Here is a 24,647-nt window from a genome sequence, read left to right as displayed (position 1 = left end):
ATTGAGGCCCTCTCCACTCATACTTTCTCTGTCTAATTATTTTGTTCTACCACACTCTACCCACTTCTCCACAGACAATGTGATTATGTAAAACAGAGTTCTCAAGGAATGGAGGTTTCAGGATGAGGACAGCAGGAGCTTGGTGTTGAGACAATCACTTCTTCCAGTAACAGAGAATCATGGTAAAGAGCTTCAAAAGTCTCCAGATACAGGAGAGGGAACCCTCCTGCATTGTTGCTGGGAATGTAAATTGGTGCAGCCACCACAGTTTGGAGACTCCTTTAAAAACTAAAACTAGAGCTACCACATGGTCTAGTAATCCCATTCCTGGGCGTATATCCAGAAAAGATGAAAACTCTAATTTGAAAAGAAACGTGCACCCCAGTGGTTATAGCTGACTATTTATAACAGTCAAGACACAGAAGCAACCTAAATGTCCAGCAACCTAAATGTACCAGATGTGGTACATATACATTAGGTGGGTGCAAACATAATTGCAGTTTCAGATGGTGAATTTTAAATCATTATAACTAGGCTCAAACACACCTTTATTAATCAAGATAGGAACCATTACAATCAACACATTTTTGCCAGGAGAAATAAGTTTGTTTATTCCTGTAGCATAAAAATCTGTGCTTTGGGATTCAATGAACTCTTGGAAAGTATTTTCTGCCTCCTGCTGGTTGTGGACATATTTTCCTTGTAAAAAGTTGTCGAGATGCTTGAAAAAGTGGTAGCCAATTGACAAGAGGTCAGGTGAATACGGCAGATGAAGCAAACCTTTGTAGCCCAAATTAGCTCAACTTTTGAAGTGCTGGTTGTGAAACTTGCAGTCAGGCATTGTTGTGGAGAAGAATTGGGCTCTTTCCGTTGACCAATATAGGCTGCAGGCAGTTTTGGGTACATCTTTTCAGTTTGCTGAGCATACTTCTCAGATGTAGTGGTTTTGCTGGTATTCAGAAAGCTGTAGTGGATCAGACTGGCAGCAGACCCCCAAACAGGGACCATGACCTTTTTTTTTTGGTGTAAGTTTGACTTTGGGAAGTGCTTGGAAGCTTCTTCTTGGTCCAGCCACTGAACTGGTCATTGCCAGTTGTCACATAAAACCACTTTTCACCACATATCACAATCTCATTGAGAAATGGTTTGTTGCTCTTGTGTAGAATAAGAGAAGATGACTTCTGAATGATGATTTTTTTAGTCAGTTCATGCAGCATCCACTTACTGAGGTTTTTCACCTTTCCAATTTGCTTCAAATGCCGAACCATCATAGAATAGTTGAGGTTGAGTTCCTTGGCAACTTCTCATGTAGTTTTAAGAAGATCAGCTTTGATGATGACTCTCAGTTGGTTGTTGTCAACTTCTGATGGTCAGACACTGCGCTTGTCATCTTCAAGGCTCTTGTCTCCGTTGCAAAATTTCTTGAACTACCACTGCACTGTACATTCTTTAGCAGTTCCTGGGCCAGATGCGTTGTGGATATTGTGAATTGTCTCCACTGCTTTACAACCCATTTTGAACTCAAATAAGATTGCTCAAATTTGCTTTTTGTCTAAGATATTTCCCTAGTCTAAAATAAATATAAAATAAACAGCAAATAATGTCATTAGCAAAAAAGTAAATAATAATAAAGTGAGAAATGTGCATTAAAATGATGTATAACATAACCACATTTATTTTATCTTTTTTAACCAGTAACAAATGGCAAAGTTCAACAATGCAAAACTACAGTTATTTTTGCACCAACCTAATACAATGGAAAAATTACTCAACCATAAAAAAGATTGAAATAATGCCCATTTGTAACAACATGGATGGACCTAGAGATGATCATATTAAGTGAAGTAAGTCAGAGAAAGACAATACCATATAATGTCATTTATATGTAGAATCTTAAAAAAACAAACAACTAATACCAGTGAATTTATTTACAAAACAGGAACAGATTCACAAACCCAGAAAACAAACTTATGGTTACCAAAGAGGAAAGTGTAAGGGGAGTTAAATTAAGAGTTTTGGAATTAGCAGATACAAACTACTATATATAAAATGGATAATCAATAAGGATTTACTGTATAGCACAGGGAACCATATTCAGTATCTTATAATGAATCTTATAATAATCTTATAACCTATAATGGAAAAGAATCTGAAAAAGAATATGTAGTTCAAAAACAAAAGTCTCCAGATACAGCTGCTGCTGCTGCTAAGTCGCTTCAGTCGTGTCCGACTCTGTGCGACCCCACAGACGGCAGCCCACCAGGCTCCCCCGTCCCTGGGATTCTCCAGGCAAGAGCACTGGAGTGGGTTGCCATTTCCTTCTCCAATGCATGAAAGTGAAAAGTGAAAGTGAAGTCGCTCAGTCGTGTCCGACTCTCCGCGACCCCATGGACTGCAGCCTGCCAGGCTCCTCCGTCCATGGGATTTTCCAGGCAAGAGTACTGGAGTGGAGTGCCATTGCCTTCTCTGCCAGATATAGCTGAGCTATCAAGAAAGGAGAAACACAAGGAGGTGTTAAGGGGAATCCTCAAGCTAATAGAGAAGCTGTGATTCAGATCATGAAGGGGGAAGAGGGTTTGAAAGCAGGATGGACCATGCAGCAGGAACCCATCCCAGAAAAGGGGGAGTCTCTCCTTCCTCCCCACCCCCCCAACCTTCCCTTCTCTCAGCCTCTCCCCAGTCCTTGCCTCCTGGCTCCTTGCCCTCAGAGAAAGCCGGTGGAGTCTCTCCTCCAGGCTCCGGCAGTTGTTTCTCTACAGAAAAGAGAGAAGGACAGTAGACAGTGGTCCAGCCCCACTGTGAGGGGAGGGCAGGTGGACTGCCCTTGAGCAGCAGCCCAGGACAGAAATGACTCAGACTTTGGAGCCAAGCTGGCTGGGAAGACCTTCAGAAAGGCTCCTGACCTCCATGTGCCTGAAGTTATCATCTGTAAATAGGGATACAAATTGCCCCTTCACGTGGTGTCATGAAGTCTGGACTAGACAGGGTCTGATACTCAGCAGGGCTCTGCATACAGTCAGTACTGCATTAAAGCGCCCACAGCTACAGCTGACCTCTGTCTGGACTGTCATCTGATGGGTTCAGCGAGCGCCACTTGCTTTCATTCATTCAGCTGTAAGCCGTGCTGCCCTTGAAGGCCAGGTTCTCTGCTCAGACACAGTGGGGATCAAAGGGACACGGTTCTGTCCTTCTGGGGCCCACTGGCACCTCTGCAGCCCCTGCTTCCTTCCTGGGACCCTCAGGAGAGACCACGGTCCTCCGCCTGCGCTTCTCAGCCTGCTTGATGTGCTACGGAGCAGGGTGGCTCAAGAGCGTCTACAGGTACCTGTGAGTTCTGGCTGAGGGCACCTCTGATGAAGGTGCCAGAGATAATCATGGTGATTCTGACAGCAGGGTGTTCACAGCTTCCCTGGCATCCTCCGGGGCCCTGCCTGGGGCTCAGAGCCACAGTACACCCTGTAAGCCTGTGGGCTGGGAAAGCGGGCACTGTGCTAGGGGCTCCTGCATGGGGGGCTCATCTGCTGGCGAGGATCTGCCCTGAGACGGAGCCGATGCAGCCGGTCACAGGCCATCAGAAGCTGCTGGCGATGGTGTCTGAAGACCAGCCGTTCCAGGAGAACTCTGTGGGGAGGAGACAGGTAAGGGGGTGGGGGTAGGTACAGGCCTCCAGTCCCAATACACCTCCACCCCTTCTGAATCTCCACAACAATATCAACTATGATTCTTTTTTTAATATTTATATATTTATTTAATACTTCGGGAAGGCAATGGCACCCCACTCCAGTACTCTTGCCTGGAAAATCCCATGGAGGGAGGAGCCTGGTAGGCTGCAGTCCATGGGGTCCCTAAGAGTTGGACATGACTGAGTGATTTCACTTTCACTTTTCACTTTCATGCATTGGAGAAGGAAATGGCAACCCACTCCAGTGTTCTTGCCTGGAGAATCCCAGGGACGGGGGAGCCTGGTGGGCTGCCGTCTATGGGGTCGCACAGAGTCGGACATGACTGAAGTGACTTAGCAGCAGCAGCAGCAGCATTTAATACTTATTAATTTATTTAGTTGCAGCTCGTAGAATCTTTAGCTGTGGCATGTGGGATCTAGTTCCCTGACAGGGATTGAACCTGGACCCCTCAGCATTGGGAGCATGGAGCCTTAGCCACTGGGCCACCGGGGTAGTCCCTCAACTATAATTCTTGTAATAAGGCCCACCAACCATTATCCAGGTGCATTCAGAAATTCAGAATTTGAGGGATTTTAGGAAAGTAATATGGCGTAAAGACTGTATGGTATCTGGCAGCCCTGCGGGGTCTGGGGCAGCACCCCATAATCAAGCACGCAAAACAGAGGAGAATTCACACCTAGCCAGGGACAGAAAGACTATAAATTGTTTCACATTCATTTAGGAAGGAGTTGACCACCAAACAAGTTGTGCAAAATTATGGTTTACTGAACCCTTTGGATTTATGATCACAAAGAAGGGCTCGTCAAAATGTGCTAGTTACAATAATAGTTAAAACAATAATAACACCCTCTCATATTTGCTGAATGGCTCAGGGAACTCAAACGAGGGCTCTGAAACAACCTAGAGGGGTGGGACGGGGTGGGAGCTGGGAGGGAGGTTTGAGAGGGAGGGGACACAGGAGCACCAATGGCTGACTCATGTTGGTGTACGGCAGAAACAAACACAGTATTGTAAAGCAATTATCCTTCAATTAAAAATAATTTTTTTCCAAAAAAAAGAAAAAAATAATATCCTCTCGTATCCATAATTGCTTTCTCGATCTTACTCAAGTGGGAAGGAAACACCTCTAGAAAACTGCATTTATATAACAGGCAGCTTAGGTGAAAAACAGTTGAGGTGCTAGGTCAAGGCCCAGCCCCCCCCAACTCTATTCCCCCCAGGTATAGACATTCTGGAGCTGCCCCTGCAAGAGTGACTGCCCAGGAGAAGGCCTGTGTGAGGAGGCACCTGGAAGGACTTTTTTTTTTAATTTTTGTTGGCCGTCCTGGGTCTTCGTTACTGTGGCAGGCTTTCTCTAGTTTCTGCGAGGTGGGGCTACTCTAGGTGTGATGCTCGAACTTCTTATTGCAGCAACTTCTCTTGTTTGGGAGCGTGGGCTCTAGGGAGCGGGCTCAGGAGTTGCGGCTCATGGACTCCAGAGCGCTGGATCAGGAGTCGTGGTGCATGGGTTTAGTTGCTCTGCGACATGTGGAATCTGCTCGGACCAGGAATTGAAACTGTGTCCTCTGCATTGGTGGGCAGATTCTTATCCACTGCGCCACCAGGGAAGTCTCTGGAAGGACTTCTTAGAGTTCCTGCCGCTGAGGTGGGCAAGGACCTTCCCCAGCCCAGTGGGGATGCTGCAGAGGTTGACGGCCAGCCTAACATTTCTGCTTAAAATAGAGAAAGAAGAAGTCTCTTCCTTCCTCCCCTAGAGTGTGAGAGATTAAGCTCTATGGCTTAAGGTGTTACCAGGTGTGTGTGCGTGAGATGGGTGGGGACATGGCCTCGGCCTTGATGGGGGCCTCTTGGCTCCAGGGGTAGGACCCATGGAGCAGATGACTGAACGGGCAAATTGCATGTTGCTCTGTCCGCATCAAGTCCTTTCCTTTATTCTTGATCTTGAATGAGGGAATCCAGGGGAGACGCAGAGTCCAAGCTCTCGCCAGCAGACAGTGCCCTGGAGGCCTCAACACTGGCCACCTGCCAAGGGGGACACCAGGAAAGGTGAGACTGTTACAGGTGTGTTTTCGTTGCCTGGGGACGAGTCCCAGAGAATGAATTTTTCATTGCGTTACCTGAGAGCATTTGCACATTGAAGTTTAGGGACTTGTGACAGAAGAGAAGGGGCATCTCTGAGACAGAGGGAGCTGAGAATGGCAGGTTCAGCCTCCTCTGCTCAGCATGGAGCCGAAAGACTGGAGCTTCCTTGGTGAGAACTGAGACTTAACGAACATACATACTTTGCTCACATGATTACTATATTGTGTCATTCAAACAACTCTTTGAATAAGATGCTATTGCTTCCATTACATATTTGCACTCAGGGTGGAGTGAGCCAGGGGTGGAGCTGGTGTCTGAGTCTGCAGGCTGGCTGTCCCTGTGGCCATCTATAATATAGTAACCACAGGAGCGCTCCACAGTGCTTGCAGAGAGTCTCCACAGTACTTGCTCTGTAGCAGAAAGAACAGAGTTTATGATACAAGAACCCTAAGAACCTGATCCTCCTTTGGCTTTCATCTCCTGTTTTTCAAAGTTAATCTAAGGACTGTTAACCCAAGAAACACTGCCAAGCATTTATAGATGGATTTCAATGAACAAAACCCTTCACCACATTGCATCTCATCTTGATACTCTCAATGAAAAGGTAATGCTTGTAGAGGAGGACTTTATGTCTCTATTTTATGAGTTTGGGGATGGAGGCTCACTGAGATGTGTGCCTTCCACAGCCAGCAGGCAGATGGCAAGGACTTGAACACCAGCTTCTTTTATGATAGGTGTGCTACCCCATCAACTCCCCTCATTCTACTCCAAACTTTATTTCCAATCTTCCTGACCCACTTTAGGCTGGCTTTACTACTTTGGGTTCCTAGAACCTAAAGGTTTATAGTCATAAATAATTGCCCTCTAAGAGTTAATGTCAGCAAATTGACTTGAAAGGGACCATCTAGCACAACAGTAATGTTTCCTGACTCCAGGTACAAGGAAACACTCGCTGAGGAATTGTGCCTTCATCGAATCAATCTCACCTCCATTATCTTAAAATTTAAAAAGAATCTTAGTAGGGAAAAACTAGGTTATGAGAAATCCAGAATTCAGGTGCTTTTCCATATGTTTTTATCTGCTTACTAGCTGATGAGTTTGAGGACTCAACTGTTAACCATTTTTTTCAGTTGAACCTCCCTGCTCCAAACTGTCAAGGAGCACAAATGCTGATTTAAATATATGCATGGAGATAGCTTCTCACTCGTCAAATGGAGGCAAGCTACAGTGGAGGACAGGGTACATTCACACACTATCAGTTCGTTCAGTTCAGTCAATCAGTCATGTCCAACTCTTTGTGACCCCACGAACTGCAGCACGCCAGGCCTCCCTGTCCATCACCAACTCCCGGAGTTTACTCAAACTCATGTCACACACTGTGGCAGTCTTTTATTCATATATGATCTACAACAGAAGTTTCATGAAACAACTCCTACCCTTATTTATAAATGCACTCCTGAGTTTTGTATTTTATGTTTTCTTTGTTTTCAATGCTGGAGATGTCCCACTGTATTGATTTCATAGTTCACTAATGGGGATTAAGATCTGCAGTTTCAAAAATACTGGCCTATGAGTTCTTACCCACTCTCTTGTGTCCAGTCATCACTTATATGTGAGTTGAGTTTTCAGTTTTAATCTCTCTCTTGAGCTACAGACTCTAATCCCCAACTATGGATTAGAGCTTCTCTATGGAGCTTCTCTGCTAAGAGGAACTCAAAGTGAATGTAACCCAAGCAGAACACAACACCTCTCCCCTCTTTCCTCCCAGTTGCCCTCCCTAGAGTTCCCCATCTTCTGAGGGGGTCACTCTTGGTCCAGGTGGTCATGCCAGACCCTTGTTTGGTGCCCTCTTCTTCCCCTCCTCACTTCCCATACCCAATCAATCATCGAGTCCTGTCCAATAGCCCTTCTAAATATCTCCTGGATTCATCTACTTCTTTCCAACAGACCATTATCATCTCTGAACTACTTCAACAGTCTCTAACTGGTCTACTTACTTTTATGATGCCTTTCAATCCACCCCACACACAATGGAGAGAAGACCTTCTAGGATGCAAAGGCTGATCACTTCACTCTTTAGCATAAAAGCTTTCGGTAATCTCCTGGAATTTGTAGTAACATGGCTTCTTTGGCTTGGAACCCTCTTCTATCTGCTCACCAACCCCACATCTATCTCTGCCTAGCCCTACTCATTCTTCACGTCTCTACTGAGATGTCACTCACTATGGGAGCTCTGACCCGACCTAGACAGCAAATTCAGGTCAAACTGGCCTAAGCATCCTTGTGTGTGGGCCTTTAGCCCCTTGCCATCACCTGTCCCAGCACTTACTGCCTTGCACTGTCTGAATAGTTCTCCATCATAGCCCATTGTCTGCAACAGATACTTGCTGAATGAAAAAATGAATTCTGGTATGTAACCTAGTCTTTTCCTTCAATACATCATAAAACAGTTTTCTACTACATAATTTTAAAGGAGGGCATCTTGTATAGTATTGCATGAGTGTACAGCAATTTATTTAACTATTTGTCAAGCATTTAGGTGGTTATAAGGTTCCTCCGACTATACATATTATTACAGTGAGCACCTTTGCACACAGTTCTCAACACGCAATTTTAATTATTTTCTTGGGCTAAAATTCCTAAAATTTGAATTGTGAGGCCAAAATGTATGCACGTTTTAACAAGTTTTGATTTATATTGCCAGGTTGCCCTGCAGGAAGTCTGGGCTAATTTGCACTATTACAAGCAGTATAAAAGAGTGCTCATTTTCCCTCATTCTTAGCAACACTGGGTTTCATTAAAAAAAAAAATTATCCAATTTGAAAGGTAGAAAATAATAATTCCTTGTTGATTCATAAGGGATATTAGCATTAATAATTGCATAAAATATTTTCATGTATTAATCATCAAATGAGGGTTTACAGACATATGCAAGATAGTAAGAATAGCTATTATTTAGAGGGTGTCTACTTGTAGGCAATGTTATATAGAGAAGATTGTGAGAACTTATTGCATGCAGAAACTGCTGAAAGTTCTATTTACAATATTTGTCACCAAATCCTCACAAAAACCTTACAAAATATGTAGTATTACATCTATTTTACAGAAAATTTAACTGAAATAATGATAAATTATAAATGATTATAAATTTGAAAATAATTATTGTTCAATTATTAGTTATTAATGCTTAGGGCTTTCAAAGTCCTAGTTAATTCTCACAACAACCCCATTGTATGGATGTGAATTTTTGACGAAGGTGCTAATGTTCTTCAGTGGAGAAAAGACAGACTTTTCAATAAAGCTGCTGGACCACCTGGAATTTCATATGAAAGAATATTCCTTGACCCTTATCTGATACTATACACCAGCTATAACCCATAGTCAATCATAGACCTAAATGTAATAGCTAAAACTACAAAAATTGTAGAAGAAAATATAAGGATAAACTTGGTCTTGGATTATGTAAGAATTTCTTAGGTAAAACCCCAAAATACATAAACTATAAAAGAAAAAGATAAGTAAAATGGACTTGACCAAAATAAAAAATCTACACTCTTCAAAAGACATTGTTAAGAAAATGAAAAGACAAATAACAGTCTGGGAAAACAGCATTCCCAAAATCTGATAAAAGACTTGTATATCTTGAATATATAGAGAATTCTTACAACTTAATGAGACTACAACTCAACTTTTAAAAGAGTAAAAGATTTGAACAGTCCTTAATCAAAGAATATATTCAAGCGGCCAATAGGTACAAAGCAAAATAAATAAAACCAAATGAGACACAATTACACATTTTTACAATTGACTACAATTAAAATACTGGCAATACTCAGAAATATTATATGATATCACTTATATGTGGAATCTAAAAGAAAATGATACAAATGAACTTATTTATGAAACAGACTCATAGAACTTAAGGTTACCAGGAAGGGTGGAGGGGAAGAGTTAGCGAGTTTGGGATAGACATGTGCGCCCTGCTATATTTAGAATGGATAACCAACACGGACCTACTGTATATTGCAGGGAACTCTGCTCAATATTCTGCAGCAACCTAGCTGAGACAGGAATTTGAAAAAGAATAGATACCTGTATATGTATAACTGAATCACTTTGTGGTGTACCCGAACACAACATTTATTAACACAACATTGTCAATAAACTATACTCCAGTATAAAGAAAATTTTAAAGAAAGACTACTAATATCAAGTATAGGTGAAGATATGGAGAAACTTAAACTCTCATACAATGCTGGTGGGAAAACAAAATGGTACAACCACTTTGGAAAGCAGTTTGGCATTTCCTTTAAGGAATTACCTATTTTAATGTTTTTTAAAATTTTTTATTGGAGGATAATTGCTTTACAATGTTGGTTTCTGCCATGCAACAATGTCAATCAGCCATCAGTATGTATATATGTCTCCTCCCTCTTGAACCCCCCTCCCACTTTCCAGCCCATCACACCCCTCTAGGTTGCCACAGAGCACCAGGCTGAGCTACCTGTGTTATATAGCAACTTCCCACTAGCTCTCTATTTTATAAAGTTGAATATATACTTACTCTGTAACTGAATAATCCTGCTTCTTGGTATTTATCCAAAAGAAATGAAAACACACTTCTATGCAAAGAACTATAGCAAACAATCATAGCAGCTTTACTAATAAGATCTTCCAAATTAAAAAAAAATCCCAAAAGTCCATTAATAAATAGGAAAATAAAATGCAGTATATCACAATGAAATATATATATATCACTCTACAATAAAAAGGATTGAGGGAGGTGGGAGGGGGGGTCAGGATGGGGAATACATGTAAATCTATGGCTGATTCATGTCAATGTATGACAAAAACCACTACAATATTGTAATTAGCCTCCAACTAATAAAAATAAATGGAAAAAAAAAAAGGATTGAATTGTGACATATGCAGTAACACAGATGAAACTCAAAATAATTATGCTGAGTGAAAGAGAGGAAGTACAAAGGACTATAGAAACTACAACTTAATTTTTATGAAATTCTAGAAAAGGTAAAACTATAAGGACAGAAATCAAGTGAGTGGTTGCCAGGGGCTGGGGATGGGGAAAAGTGATTGCAGAGGTACAGAAGACAGTTGGCTAACAAGACTATCTCCTGTCTTGATGATTGTGGTAGTTATACAACCATACGCATTTGTCATTATGCTGTACAATTAAAATTGGTGGATTTGATTATATGTAAATTATACACTGTAAATTTTATTGTAAAGATGATTTTGGAAAGAAAGAAGGAAGGAGGCGAAGGAGGTAGGAAGGAGAGAAGAAAAAAAGAAAAGTACTGTCAGGCCAGATAAAAGCTGGTTAATGTCCTACCAATATGACAATAAATATGGCAATAAAAGCATAATCATTAGGGCTACATTCTTTTGCCAGACATAAGTCTACAGCTAAACATGTGAAAGAAGGAAGGAAGAAAGAAAGAAAGAAAATTCAAGACCTATCATAATTCAGAAACTGGACTATTAAACTCCTAGGTTTATACCCGCTTAAAGGTGCACACAGGTGTACTAAAAGGCAAGTTCAGTGATGTTCACAGCAGTTTTATTTGCAATAGCTCCAAGCTGAAAACAACCAAAATGTCTACCAGTAGTAAAATGACTTGCAACAAATCAGACAATGGGTTTTTATACAGTAGTTGAAAAAAGCAAACGATGGTGACATGTGATATCCTGATGAATTTCAATGTTGAGCTCAAGAAGTCATACGCAAAAAATACATGTGATAGAATTCCATCCATAGGGATTTCAGAAACAGGGAAGACTAATCCGTGGTGATTGAAGTCAGAGTAGCAGCCTCCTGGGGGAAGACATGGCTGGGGCGGGGGTCTTGCACAGGGGACCCCTGGGGTCAGGAAATGTTGAATAGCCAGATCTGGGTAGTGGCTGCACGGGGTATACTTGAGTAAAAATTTAGTAAGCTGGACACTCCAGGTTTGTAACTTACTGAATTTAAGTTATGCCTCAGTGGAGAGACAATTATTTTAAAGACATACCAGAAGATCAAACCAGTTAATCTTAAAAGAAATCAACCCTGAATATTCATTTCAAGGACTGTTGAAGCTGAAGCTCCAATACTTTGGCTACCTGAGGCAAAGAGCTGACTCATTGGAAAAGACTCTAATGCTGAGAAAGACTGAGGGTAGAAGGAGAAGGGGGTGACAGAGGATGAGATAGTTGGATAACATCATCGACTCAATGGACATGAGTTTGAGGAAACTCCAGAAGATAGAGAAAGACAGGGAAGGCTGGTGTGCTGCAGTCCATGGGGTTGCAAAGAGTTGGACTCGACTTAACTACTGAAAAATAACAAAAACAACAAAAATACTCAGTGCCTATTCATTTCAGTTCCTTGATTTTAGACTTGGCAGATGTACAGACCATCTAGGTTGGGTTTTTATCTGTTTTTTATGAAAACAAGGAACTTGGTAGTATGAAGCGTGGGCATTCTGAGCCGCCCTGTGAGTGAAGGTTTGTCTGAGAACTCTCTTGATGGTTTGGAAAACTACTATAGAGGCAATCACATGTGTTCGCATAGACTATGTTAATTATAACTTTCCTATCTGTTCATGGGATCAGATTTCTCAACCACTCTCTCTGGGGCACCTGGAGCCTTGAGAAGACCTAATTGCCATCTCCCTGTCTGAGGACCTATTAAAAAGTGCTTTAAGCAAACAGCTTGAGCTGCAGGAGGAGTGGCAGTTGTTCATTTTACAACTCTCAGAGGGTCAGGGCCCCTTTCTGCTTCTATCGACTGAGTTCCCAGTTGGGTGAGCGAGCTTAGTATAGTCAGGAGCCCTCTTTGCTGTTTTTCTATTGAAGAAAATTTTTATTGAAGGTGGGTGAGCTCCCCTTCACCTGGGCAGAGGGGAAACTCAGAGCTCACAGGCTAACCTCAGCCTCACTGTACAGTCCCAGGGGCTGATCACTTAACCTTTTTAAACCTCATCCCAAAGATGTTAGGAGACATATTGTATGTTCAGAGACAGGAAGGTGCAACATTCTGAACATGTCAGTTCTCCCCACACCAGTCTATGGATTCAATGCAATCTCAGTAAGTTCCCAGAACTAATACCGTTTGTTTGTTTTTTCATAAAACTGGGGTTGCAAACAGTCAGACACGACTGGGCACACACACACACACACACAGAAAACCTGACAAGATAATTTTAAAGCATATATGACTGTCCAAAAGGCTAAAAATAGTCAAGACATTCCTGAAAAAGACTAGGTTGGGGGTAATTTGGTATCAGGAATTATCATGAAATTATGTGGCAAATGAAACAAACTAGACACCAGCTTTAGATGTCCTATGTGGACATGACGTGACATGGTGACGTTGCAGACAGCAGGGGAGGAAGGGCTGGACTGGGGCCACTGGCAATCCAAACAGAAAGAAATAAAATTGAATTCTCTCCTCCTCCATATATTCTGGACTTTGTGTAAATTCCAGAGGTACTGAGGACTTACAGGTGAAAGGCAAGAGGATTTCTTCAACAAGAGAGAAAAGAAAGTACTAACTATAAAAAGGAAAGATTAATAAACCTGGCTACATTAAAATTAAGAACTCTGTTCATCAAAAGATATTGATGAAAAGTGAAAAGACAAGCCATATCTTGGGAGAAGATATTTGGAACATTAATAACAAATAAAAGACTAATATCTGAAGTATATGTTAGTCTCTCAGCTGTGTCTGACTCTTTGGGACCCCATGGACTGTAGCCCACCAGGTTCCTCTGTCCATGGGATTTTCCAGGCAAGAATACTGGAGTGGGAAGCCATTCCCCTTTCCAGGGGATCTTCCCAACCCAGGAATCAAACCTGGGTCTCCCGCATTGCAGGCAGATTCTTTAACATCTAAGGCACCAGAGAAGCCCAGAATATATAAAGAGCTCCTGCTAACGCTTAAAAGAAAGACAACACAGCAGGGACTGAGCAAAAACCACGAACAGGCCTTTCTCCGAAGAGGGAGAAATTACAAGCCCGCTATAATCAGGGAAACGCAGCACAAGAACCCAGCAAAAAACCATTTTAGAAAAAAATCCTAAGTTCTGGGCAAGACATGAATCAAAAGCAGCTTCTATGTTAATACATTCCTTTCTTTTTTTTTTTTTTAACTTGATGCAGTCTCTTGGGAAAACCATTTGATGGTTTCCAAAATGGAGCGTTTGGATGTTTGTGGCCCAGAAATTCCGCTTCTAAGTACACAAGTTAGAGCAGGGTTGGCAAACCATGGCTCACAGGCCACTTTTTGTTTATTTGTTTTGTTCTTGCTAAATAAAATTTTATTGGAAATCAGCCATCTCGTCTGTGTGGCCTGTGCCTGCTTTTACCCTAAGACAGCCGAGCTGAGTGGCTGTCATAGAGACCATAAGGCCCAAAACCTAAAATATTTACTAACTAGCCTTTTACAAAGTTTGCCAACCCTTACCTAGAGACATTTTTACAGCCTCGTCTTGCTTTCGCCTATCACATTTTTTTTTTCTGCACTGGGTCTTTGTTGCTGCCCATGAGCTTTCTCTAGTTGTGGTGCATAAGCTTCTCATTGCAGCGGCTTCTCTTGCTGGGGAGCATGGGCTCTGGGGCACAGGCTCAATAGCTGTGGCACACGCGCTTAGCTGCTCCGAGGCATGTGGGATCTTCCCGGACTGGTACCTCTTGCATTCAAGCAGATTCTTCCCACCAGGGAAACCCCAACATTTTTTATAGACTTTATTTTTCAAAACAGTTTAAAACTTACAGGGAAGTTGAGAAAGTAGTACAGAGAGCTCTCACATGCTCCTGACCTTGTTTCCCCCCATTATCATCTTACATTAGTGTGCAGCTACATGTTCATACATGGACACGAACTGAAAGTTGCTCAGTCGTGTCCGACTCTTTCAACCCCATGGACTATACAGTCCATGGAATTTCTCCAGGCCAGAATACTGGAGTGGGTAGCCTTTCCCTTCTCCAGGGGATCTTCCCAACCCAGGGATCGCACCCAGATCTCCTGCATTGCAGGCGGATTCTTCACCAGCTGAGCCACAAGGGAAGCCCCCAAACGAACTAAGGTGTGTACTTTATTCACAGTTCCTTAGCTTTTATTCATTGTCTTTTTCTCTTCCAGGGTCCCTCTCAAGATGCCTCATTACATTAACTTGTCATGTCTCCTTAGGCTCCTCTTGGCTGTGATAGTTTCTCAGACTTTTCTAGTTTTTTTCTTTTTTCTTTTTTAAGCTTTTTATTTTGTATCGGAGTGTAGCCAATTAACAATGTTGTGACATTTTCAGGTAGACATCAAAGGGACTCGGTCATACATACATATGTATCCATTTTTCCCCAAACTCCCCTCCCATCCAGGCTGCCACATAACATTGAGCAGAGTTCCCTGGGCTATACAGTAGGTCCTTGTTGGTTACTGACTTCAAATATAGCAGTGTGTACTTGTCTATTCCAAATTCCCTGACTACCCCTTCTCCCCATCTTCTCCCCCACTCTGGCAACCATAAATTCATTCTCTAAGTCTGTGAGTCTCTCATACTCTCCTTGCTTTTGATCACTGTGACAGTTCTGAGGAATACTGCTCAAATATTTTGGAGGATGTCCCTGGGAATTTATTTGATGTATTTCTTATGACTCGATAAGGATTATGGGCTTTGGGGAGGAAGATCAGAGAGGTAAAGTATCGTTTTACCAGAAGTACCAGCTAACAAGAATTATTTCTGCTGATAATGACCTTGATCACCTGCCTAAGGAAGTGTTTGTCAGATTTTGCCTGTCAGGGATTCTTCCCCTCACCTTCTGCCTTTGCATACTGGACTCTCCGGAAGGTAGTCACTATGGGCTTCCCAGATGGCTCAGAATCTGCCTGCCAAGGCAGGAGATGCAGGAGACGCAGGTTTGATTCCTGGGTTGGGAAGATCCCATGGAGAAGGAAATGGCAACCCATTCCAGTGTTCTTGCCTGGAAAATACCATGGACAGAGGAGCCTGGAAGGCTGCAGTCCGCGAGGTCGCAAACAGCTGGACATGACTGAGCACCTAAACAACAGCCCTGTGCCCAGGCTACACTTCTGGGGGCGGGGGGGGATGCACTGTCTTAGTCCTTGGGGTGAAAGGTGTTATTTGGAAATTTTCTTCAAGGGAAATCTGCCCCTTCTCTCCCATTCATTTATATATTCAATCATTGATATCAGTATGGACCCATGAATACATATTCATTTTAAACTTTGAGTCAAATGTTACAATACTACTTTATTTTGCAGTTTGGTGTTCCAGTTTTATCATTGGGAATTCTTTCAGTTGACTCCTGTATGCCTCTATCAATGGAGGTTTTTAAAGTTGTGAGCACTTTCTTACATTCTAGCAGCACAAAATGCTCCAGGTTTACCATGTGCATTTCCTTTTCTGGTTCTAGAATTAGCCATTTCTCCAAGGACTCTTGGTTTCTTATTGGAGGATGGTATTAGAAACCAAGATCTGGGTGCTAAGATGCTTATTGCTATTGGGGTCTCATTGCTTCTAGGCCCTCTTAGCCTATAGGACAGGAACTATGTATGTGTATATTAACCTGTATATAATATATATATATGTATATACAAATACTTCTATATGTAATCATCTGTATAAGCTACACATGGGTTTATATTAATGTCTCGCACTGTAATCCATTACCACATGGGTCATTCCAGCTTCCTCTCCTTGACTATTTGTAAATTCCCACTCTAACTATAAGAAATTGGTTTCCCATCATCTGTCAACCATTTACTTGATTGTCCAATTCCTGTGTACATGCTTAATAATATCAGAATAATTATTGCATGCCCCCATGGGAAACAATTTTATTAACCAGAGCACAGTGCTTATGTGCACTTTTCCATGCCTCCATTCTCTCTTATTTCCAAAGTTGCTTAGATCAGCATCTTTCTCCACCCCTTTCAAATGCAAATGTTTCGTTCATTTGCAATACAGTTAGATTCTCTTGGAACAGTCTGCATTCCTCTATAGGGTCCCCTGGTCTCCTAGATGAATTTTTAAATTCGTGTATATTAAAAGTCTGCTTGTTATTTGTGTGCCCGACTCACGTCCGACTCTTTGTGACCCCATGGACTGTAGCCCACCAGGCTTCTCTGTCCATGGGATTCTCCAAGCAAGAATACTGGACTGGGTTGCCATGCCCTTCTCCAGAGGATCTTCCCAACCTAGGGATTGAACTCACGTCTCGCTCATTGTGGGCAGATTCTTTACCTTTTTGTGTTCATACCTAATTTGTGTGATGCTTGTCAGCATTAAATGAGATAGCATATGTTAAGTACTTAGTCTTCACCGATGACAACAATTGTGTTTGTATTATCGCCCCCTCAGAAATCATGGTCAGTTATCTCTGCTCTGTGTTAAGTCAGCTCCCTGAACTTCACATTAAGCTCTTTCTTACAGGTGACCACCTGTGAGGGGTCGAGTCCACTCTGCCAAAGAGGATTTGGGGAGCCAGAGGTGAGGTTAGAGGTCATCAGCTATATGACCTTTTTGCACATGAGGAAAAAGGGGCACAGAGAAGTAGAAAGACTTCCCTAAGACCACTCAACTTTTTGCAAGGTTTCCAGGTTGGAATATCTGTCTTCTAGAGAGAGGTTTCAGAGAAGGCAATGGCAGCCCACTCCAGTACTCTTGCCTGGAAAATCCCGTGGATGGAGGAGCCTTGTAGGCTGCAGTCCATGGGGTCGCAAAGAGTCGGACACGACTGAGCGACTTAACTTTCACTTTTCACTTTCATGCATTGGAGAAGGAAATGGCAATCCACTCCAGTGTTCTTGCCTGGAGAATCCCAGGGATGAGGGAGCCTGGTGGGCTGCCGTCTATGGGGCTGCACAGAGTCGGACACGACTGAGGCAACTTAGCAGCAGCAGCAGAGAGAGGTTTCTAGAATTGTTCTCTTGGGTAAAGAAAACCTCGAAGTGGGTTAATGTGGTTGACCCAATACTGCAGATGTAGCAGAGCTGAAAGGAGGCTGAGAGGATAACAGGACACATTCAGGGGGGGAAACATTCTTCTGCAAGTGTAGGATTTCTGATCTATTAGCCCAGCCAGTCTGGTAACTACAGCGAGCAGTGGGTAACACCAGGACTGGGAAATGGGGACTGCTCACAGCCTGTGGTTGGTGTAGTACTAAGAAATGACCACACGATGTCACCAGAAGCCATTACTTGGAAACAAGTCAATCTGGGCTGCGGGGCTACTTCTGATCTTTCAGTGCCTAACTAGCAGAAAGGAAATTTCCCTGGAGCTCTGAGTGGCCTCCATGCATGTGGCTAATGAAAGAAGGAAATTAATAAGCAAGTTCTCAAAAATAACTTCAAAAGGGAAGGATTTACTTAGACCAGCACTGTCCAATAGAAATATAATGTGACCCCTGAATACAAGCTGAAAATGTAAATTTAAATGCTCTACCAGCCACATCAAAGGAAAGTAAAAAGAAACAGAGGAAAATAATTTTAACAATTTATTTAACCCAACAAATTAAAAACTTGTCATGTCAATATATAATCAATACAATAATATTAATGAGATACTTTATTTTTGCCATGCTATCTTTGAAATCTGCTGTGTGTGTGTGTTTAGTTTTTATTGAAATATAATTGATTTACAATGCTGCGTTAATTTAGGGTGTACAACAAAGTGATTCAGTTATACATATACATATATATCCAAGATTTTTTCCCATTATAGGTTATTACAAGATATTGAGTAGAGCTCCCTGCACTATGCAGTAAGTCTTGCTGGTTATGCTGCACTTTAATTTACACTGACGGCCCACCTCCATTCAGACCAACCATACTCCAAGTGCTCATGGGGCCGGGGGCTGTCGTGCTGGCCAGAACTGAAACCAGGTCACGCGCCTCAGCTCTGAGAAGCAGCTTGCATACACTGGAGAGATACGGGGGCCCAGAAGCATCCCAAGTGCAAGGCTAATTTAGCAAATAGTATCAAGTCAGCTTGTATTCCCCCAAATTCCTCGCCACTTGTCAGATAATGCCTGATATTCTACTATCTGCTCCTTTGGGGCTTCATATCCTTTAAACCCTAAATGCGACACACTCTTCTCTTCTTCTACTCACAGGCCAGAGACCTGGGATCTGAGTTGATGGAAGGATGTGGGCCAGGAGGTCTTCTCTCCAGAGGAGCAGCTTTTCTGGCCCACCAGAGACTTGTCATAGCAAAGGGAATTCAAGGCCCTGTAACCCCCTGCGACTCTGCCATCCTTAGTTAGCTTTCCTAAACCCACACAGGAAATGCTCAAGATGGTCAAATTTGCCAGCCCTCCCATCAAACTAGCTTCCAAACCAGAAGTGCTAGAGGAAAGCCAGCCCGCTTGGCTCTCTGAGCCTAGTTCCTGCATCCCTTCTACCACCCTGGACCAACACAGCCCATCCATGCTGAAATGGGTGGTCTCATCCCCACATGCTCGGCAGTTTCCACTGGACAGAAAAGGGAATGATGTCCTCACACTTCCTCCCCATCCCCACCCCCGCCTTGGAGAAGCGTTTCAGTCTGGTGGTTCCTTAGGCTTTTGGCCCAGTCTACTGTAAGGACTCCTGTGGAGAGGGGAAAGGGGGACTCGATTTCCCAGACTATTGTGGGCCCTGGAAACATACTATTATCTGGAGGAAATGCTGAACATTTTGGCTCCCAGGGCCAAATAGCCGACAGTGTGGAAATATCTGAATTTCTGGAGAGACTGTTTCTCATTGCCTGGCACTGTGTTGACAGCACACGGAGGAGGAGAAGGGTTTCCCTGCCACATTGGAATGGAAGCCGCATTTCCTGAACAGACTGCTCACATCAGAGTGCTTTCAGAAGAATTAACGCACGTTATTAAACAAAATGCTTGGGTGCCCACAGCAAACACTGCAGCCAGTACAGGAATGCAGATGCTGAAAAGAGACTGGGAGTTCTGAGTAATGAGAAGGAGGATGGCAGTGAGTGAAAGGGATCCAATAAAGCTGGCGTGCTAGCATGATAGCTTGGGGCAGCCCCACAGAGCTGAGGCCCGTGTCCCACAGACAGTGCTGCTCTGCTCAGCCCCCGGACCCCATCCCTGGGGCTCAGCGGGTAAAGATTCCCCCTGCAATGCGGGAGACCTGGGTTCAATCCCTGGGTTGGGAAGATCCCCTGGAGAAGGGAAAGGCTACCCACTCCAGTATTCTGGCCTGGAGAATTCCATGGACTATATAGTCCATGGAGTCGCACACCCAGCTTCTCATTATAAGGAAGAAATAAAAAGTAAAGCCTATGTTTATCTAAGAAGGAGTGAAATGGCAAAGTCCAGAATTCCTTCTAACTGTGCATTTGTGTTATATGTGTGTGTGTGTTGTCAGTGTCTGATGTTGTCATTCTCCTCAAATTTGACCACGAAATATCACATAGCCTAAATGCCAAAGCCTAACACTGTCCCCGTTAATAGCATTCCTATTTGGATGCCTTAAAAAGATACTCAGGAAACCACCCGTTTCTGTTTAATCTGTAAAAAGTTTTAGTTTTAAAGGTAAGGTGTTTTTGAGTTACTGAAGCCGAGTTTAAACAATACAAAGCACTTCGTTTTTAAAGCTTAACTAGACAAGAATTTGTTTCCTTTGAATAACAACAACAAAAAAAAGTTAGCTATTTTCTTCTCCAACAAGGAGGGGTATGTCATCACATAGCAATAAAAACTGAAAATCCAACCAAATTAGGACTGACAAAAAATGGCAGCTGGAAAAGCCTGAAATTGTAACCTATTCTCCAAGTCACGGAGAAATAAAATTAGGGCAAGTTCAAGGACGAGAAGTATCAGTAAAGTATCTAGGTTTTGACTCTTCAAAACCCCTGAGAGGCCCAGCGATTTCTGGTGGAAATTCCCGAAACCCTCAATCATGAGTCACTGTAGTCTGCTGCCCCCTGAGCCTCCACTGGTTTTGGCAGACCTCAGCACCCCATATCTCCAGCCCAGCACTGGTGGGGAAGCTCTGATTGGGAGAGGATGGGGCTGAGGGACGGGTGGTGGTGAAATGACCTTATAAGGCAACTTTAAGTCCTGGGGAAGGCCTGGTGTTTCATCAAACTAGAAAAATGGTAAGACCTGAGACCTCCTGCCCCTCCCATTAAGAGTTCAGAGAAAGAGGGAGATATGTTTACCCTAACAGGACATTCTTCTATTTAAACATGAAGGGTAACTAGGTAACCCCCACCACCACCACCAATGGTTCTATCTTAAGCAAGCTCTGGAGGATGGAAGACGCCCAGCTCACAAAGGTCAGACCTTGAGGTGAGTGCATCGTGGAGCTGGTCAGAGCCTGGAAGAAGCAGAATCCAACATGGGGGTAGCCATACCTTGGGAATCACCAACTTCCCATTTTACAGGCCATGGACTTCAGGGTCAGAGAGTGAAGTAACTTAAGGACTCCCAGCCAGGATGAAGCCCAGTCTGCTTCCCAGGTGATGGGGGCAGGACCTGGAGTGGGAAGGAGTTCCCACCTCCCACCTGGCCACTCAAAGCTGGGGCTCTGCGGCAGAAAGAATGGGTGTTCCCTGGGACTCTCATAGACAAGCACACTGGGGCTCAGCGCTGGGCTGTCTGGGATGTGCTTCCTGGCACATAATTACCACCATCAAGATTATTATTAGCATTAGGCATTTACATGACACTTAATATTTCCAAAGCATTGTACTGTCGTTTAATTAGTTTTTCCTTGCAACATTCCTGTCAAGTCTGCACTTGATAGCTGGGAGACTGACAGGGGCAGGCAGGAAAGGTGAGGGGTTAAATGCTAAAGGTTGATGGAGAAAAGGGGATGGCAGCACTGTCTCTTGGCTTTCCTTCTCTGATGACCTAGGGAAGATAAATAATCTCCCATACTCCCTGCAAATTCTGCACTCCCAACCCCTTGATCCCCACAGTCAAAGTACCTGTAACTTCCAGGAGGTAGAGGATGTGAGGAGAATCTCTTCTTTGGTGTATTTTGGCTCAAGGTTCAGATAACTTCCAAAAAAAAAAAGAAAAGAGAGAGACCCATGTCAAGTTCAAGTTCACATTCATTCAGAATTGTTGACACCTTCAGTTTCTTGCCAAATCTCAACTATACTGCAAATTTACAAAGTTGTGATTTCCAGACCTAAGACAGCCTCCAATAGGAAGACTTTTAGCATTTGACAAGTCCTAATTAGGTTTGTCAAAATTGGAAAGTGGTGCCGGCCAGTGGGCACTGTCTCTTGCTGGCCAGTGGGCCTCAGCGTTGGGCTGTGAAAGGGGCGGCTTCTCCGCTCACACTTCATCTGAGAGCCTGCTGGGGTCTGGAGAAACCACAGGTGCCACCTCAGAGACGAGACCTTGCAGCAAAGCCTCTAGATCTGCTCCTTGGGTTCAAGGACAAAGCTGTGGGAAACGGAAATAGGAGGGAACCAAGGCTGAAAGACTAACACTCCTGGCGGTTAGCTGAGGGAGATAGCACTCTGGGGTCCAGCCCCCTCTTCTCAGCCCACCTGCACGTTTCTGAAGCAAGCTGAGAGGCCACCTCCTGTTCCTCGGCCTGGAAAGTTCTTTCACCAGGGCCTGGGTGAGTGGAAGCCAACCGTCAGCACAACCCCTTCCAAGTAGCACCAGCTGAAGGTTCTCACTGGCCTGCAGGTGACGTGGAGCCAAGGTAGAGGGGAGTGGACCCCTATCTCCTATCAATTCTGACCCTAGGCCCCCTCCTTCCCTCTCCATCCTCACCCTCATCCTAGTCAGGGGCACTCCAGGTCAGGAAGAAGGGCTGCTGGAGCCTGGGAGGGGAGCGATCCCGAGGGATGGGGGGTGATGACTAGGAAAGGCTGGATAACCGGGTTTTGCCACTGTCCTCAACTGGCCCTGGGACATCCGAAGGCGGCGGTGGGACACTTGAGGCTCAGGTCTGGGGGAAGCCTGGGGACTCGAGCTCCCTGCGCGCCCCAGCCGGGGTCCCCGCCTGCTGCCGGAAAGCAAGTCTGGAAAAGACTGGGCTTTGGCCGTCACTCGGCAGCCGCAGCCGCAGAGACCAGACACTGACAATGGAGGTGCGGGTTGGGCTGGTGGTGGGGGATTCCCAGCAGCTTCGACCTGCCAGGACCAGCGTCTTTGCCCCCGCCGCCCGCTGCAGCCAGCCAAGAACGAGTCCACGCGGGGCCCCTTCCAAGGTCAGTGAGCTCACAAGCGCGAAGAGCACCAACAGCCGCGGTGAGTGGCTGCCCGACCGCGCTGCACCCGGAGGGGCTGTCTGAGTGACAGAAACGGAAGGTCATCTCCCTGGACAGGATTCCAGTTCCTGCCAAGGACGAGAGATCTGCCTACCCCCGGAGAGGACTCGGACGGCCGGGCCGACGTTCACCCGAAGGAGCTCCGCAGCCGACACGAGCCCGCCTGTCTGGAGCGTCTGGGAGCACCGACCGAGGCCGCCTCGGTGCGGAGAAAACGATAACACCCCGGTCCTCCCTGGGTGCCCAGAACAGACTTTCCCCGGCTCCTCCAAGAGCTGGGGATCGATTCTGCTCTTCGTTTTCCGCTTGCTAGGAGCATGCCCTCGGGCTACGTTATGACTGTCCGTGCCTCAGTTTCCTCCTTTGTAAGTTGGAGAGGCGGCGCCACACTTCTCAAAGTTACTGTAAGCATTAAATGAACGAACCCCGATGAAGAGCTTAGAGCTGCTCCCAAAGCACACCGCCGTTTGCAGGATACCCTTCTCAGCATCCTCACCTCCTCTTAAGGGGACCGCCCCTCTGTGTGTGTCTCTGTCTCTCTCCCTTGCCCCGCTCCTTCCCTCTCTCCCCCATCTCGATCCCTCATCCGCATTCTCCCCTTCCCTAGTCTCTCTCCTTGTCTGTCTGTCTCTTCGGATGGCTTTGTAGACCCGCAACATCTGAATGAAATGTGCAGAATGAATCCATGCTTTTTTTTCTGTCGGTCCCGCCACAGAGGCGAATCTGAGCTGTGCACTTCGGAGCCAGCCTTTTCTGCGCCAGCGCCGCCCAAGTTCCCGCGTCTCGGTCAGCTCCCCGCGGCGCACGCTTGTCGGGCACCTCGCGATTCCCGAAATCTGGGTTTCTTGGCCCACCTGGGAGAGCCAAGGAGGCGGTGGGTTGGACACGCGGTCCCTGCAGCCCCTCGGGCCGGCTGGGCGACAGCGATCACGCGGCCACCGTGCTGAACCCTCAGCTGCAGCCGCGGCGCCGCGGGCCCCAGGGCGCGGCCGTGGTAGGCCCAGGCTTGGAGCTCGCGTTTCCTGGGCCGACAGGGCTTAACGGGGTGGCCACCGACTCCGGGGCCTCAGCACCCAGGCCAGAGAGCACAAAGTTCCACTGGTCAGATCTGAGGGGCTGGGGAAGCGCCCGAGTCACAAGCAATGTGAGTTCCGCGCTGCCGAGAACCCGGACTGCGAACTTTTCGCCGGCCTCTGAGTGCAGGTCGATCTCCCGGACTCGGGAGAAAAATTCGGAGCCGTCCAGACCGCCAGGACGTCAGGGCCCGGTCATCAAGTACACCAAGGGCTCGGTTCGCTTCACGAGGACAAGGGACCACACCCTTGATTTTTCCATCCGCAACTCAGAACTTTTAACCACTGGCCCTGATTCTCAATGTGCGCCGGTTGTCAAGACGCTGAAATTCACCACTTCCACTTCTGAGGAGCCGGCGGCCCAGAACGATTCTTGGACACGCAGACTGGAAGACGAGAAACGTCCCCTCCATCCGGAATGAAAAGGGTCCCAGGTTCAAAGTGGCAGCCCCTCTGGGTGTCCCAGGGGGAGTTTCAATTCCCAGGGGAGGGGAAACGCGGCCTCCGAGCAACCACCATAGGTCGCAGCCGATCCAGCCTCGCGC

At 45.1% G+C, this 24,647-nt stretch overlaps 1 long non-coding RNA gene across 1 annotated transcript in view; it reads right to left on the bottom strand.

Annotated features, from left to right (window-relative positions):
- Nucleotides 1–2,401: 2,401 nt before the first annotated feature.
- The window catches only part of LOC122688594, a 34,347-nt gene continuing 12,101 nt past the window's right edge, over nucleotides 2,402–24,647 (bottom strand). The window contains exons 2-3 of the long non-coding RNA XR_006339516.1: nucleotides 21,725–21,797; nucleotides 2,402–3,621 (exon numbers count right to left, since the gene is read on the bottom strand). This is a non-coding gene — a long non-coding RNA (uncharacterized LOC122688594). The remainder of the gene's footprint in view (nucleotides 3,622–21,724; nucleotides 21,798–24,647) is intronic.

The sequence above is a fragment of the Cervus elaphus genome, chromosome 33 (assembly GCF_910594005.1).
Source record: "Cervus elaphus chromosome 33, mCerEla1.1, whole genome shotgun sequence".
Classification (NCBI taxonomy): Eukaryota; Metazoa; Chordata; class Mammalia; order Artiodactyla; family Cervidae; genus Cervus; species Cervus elaphus.
Note: the sequence above shows the minus strand (reverse complement) of the source record. Positions and strands in the feature narration are given on the sequence as shown.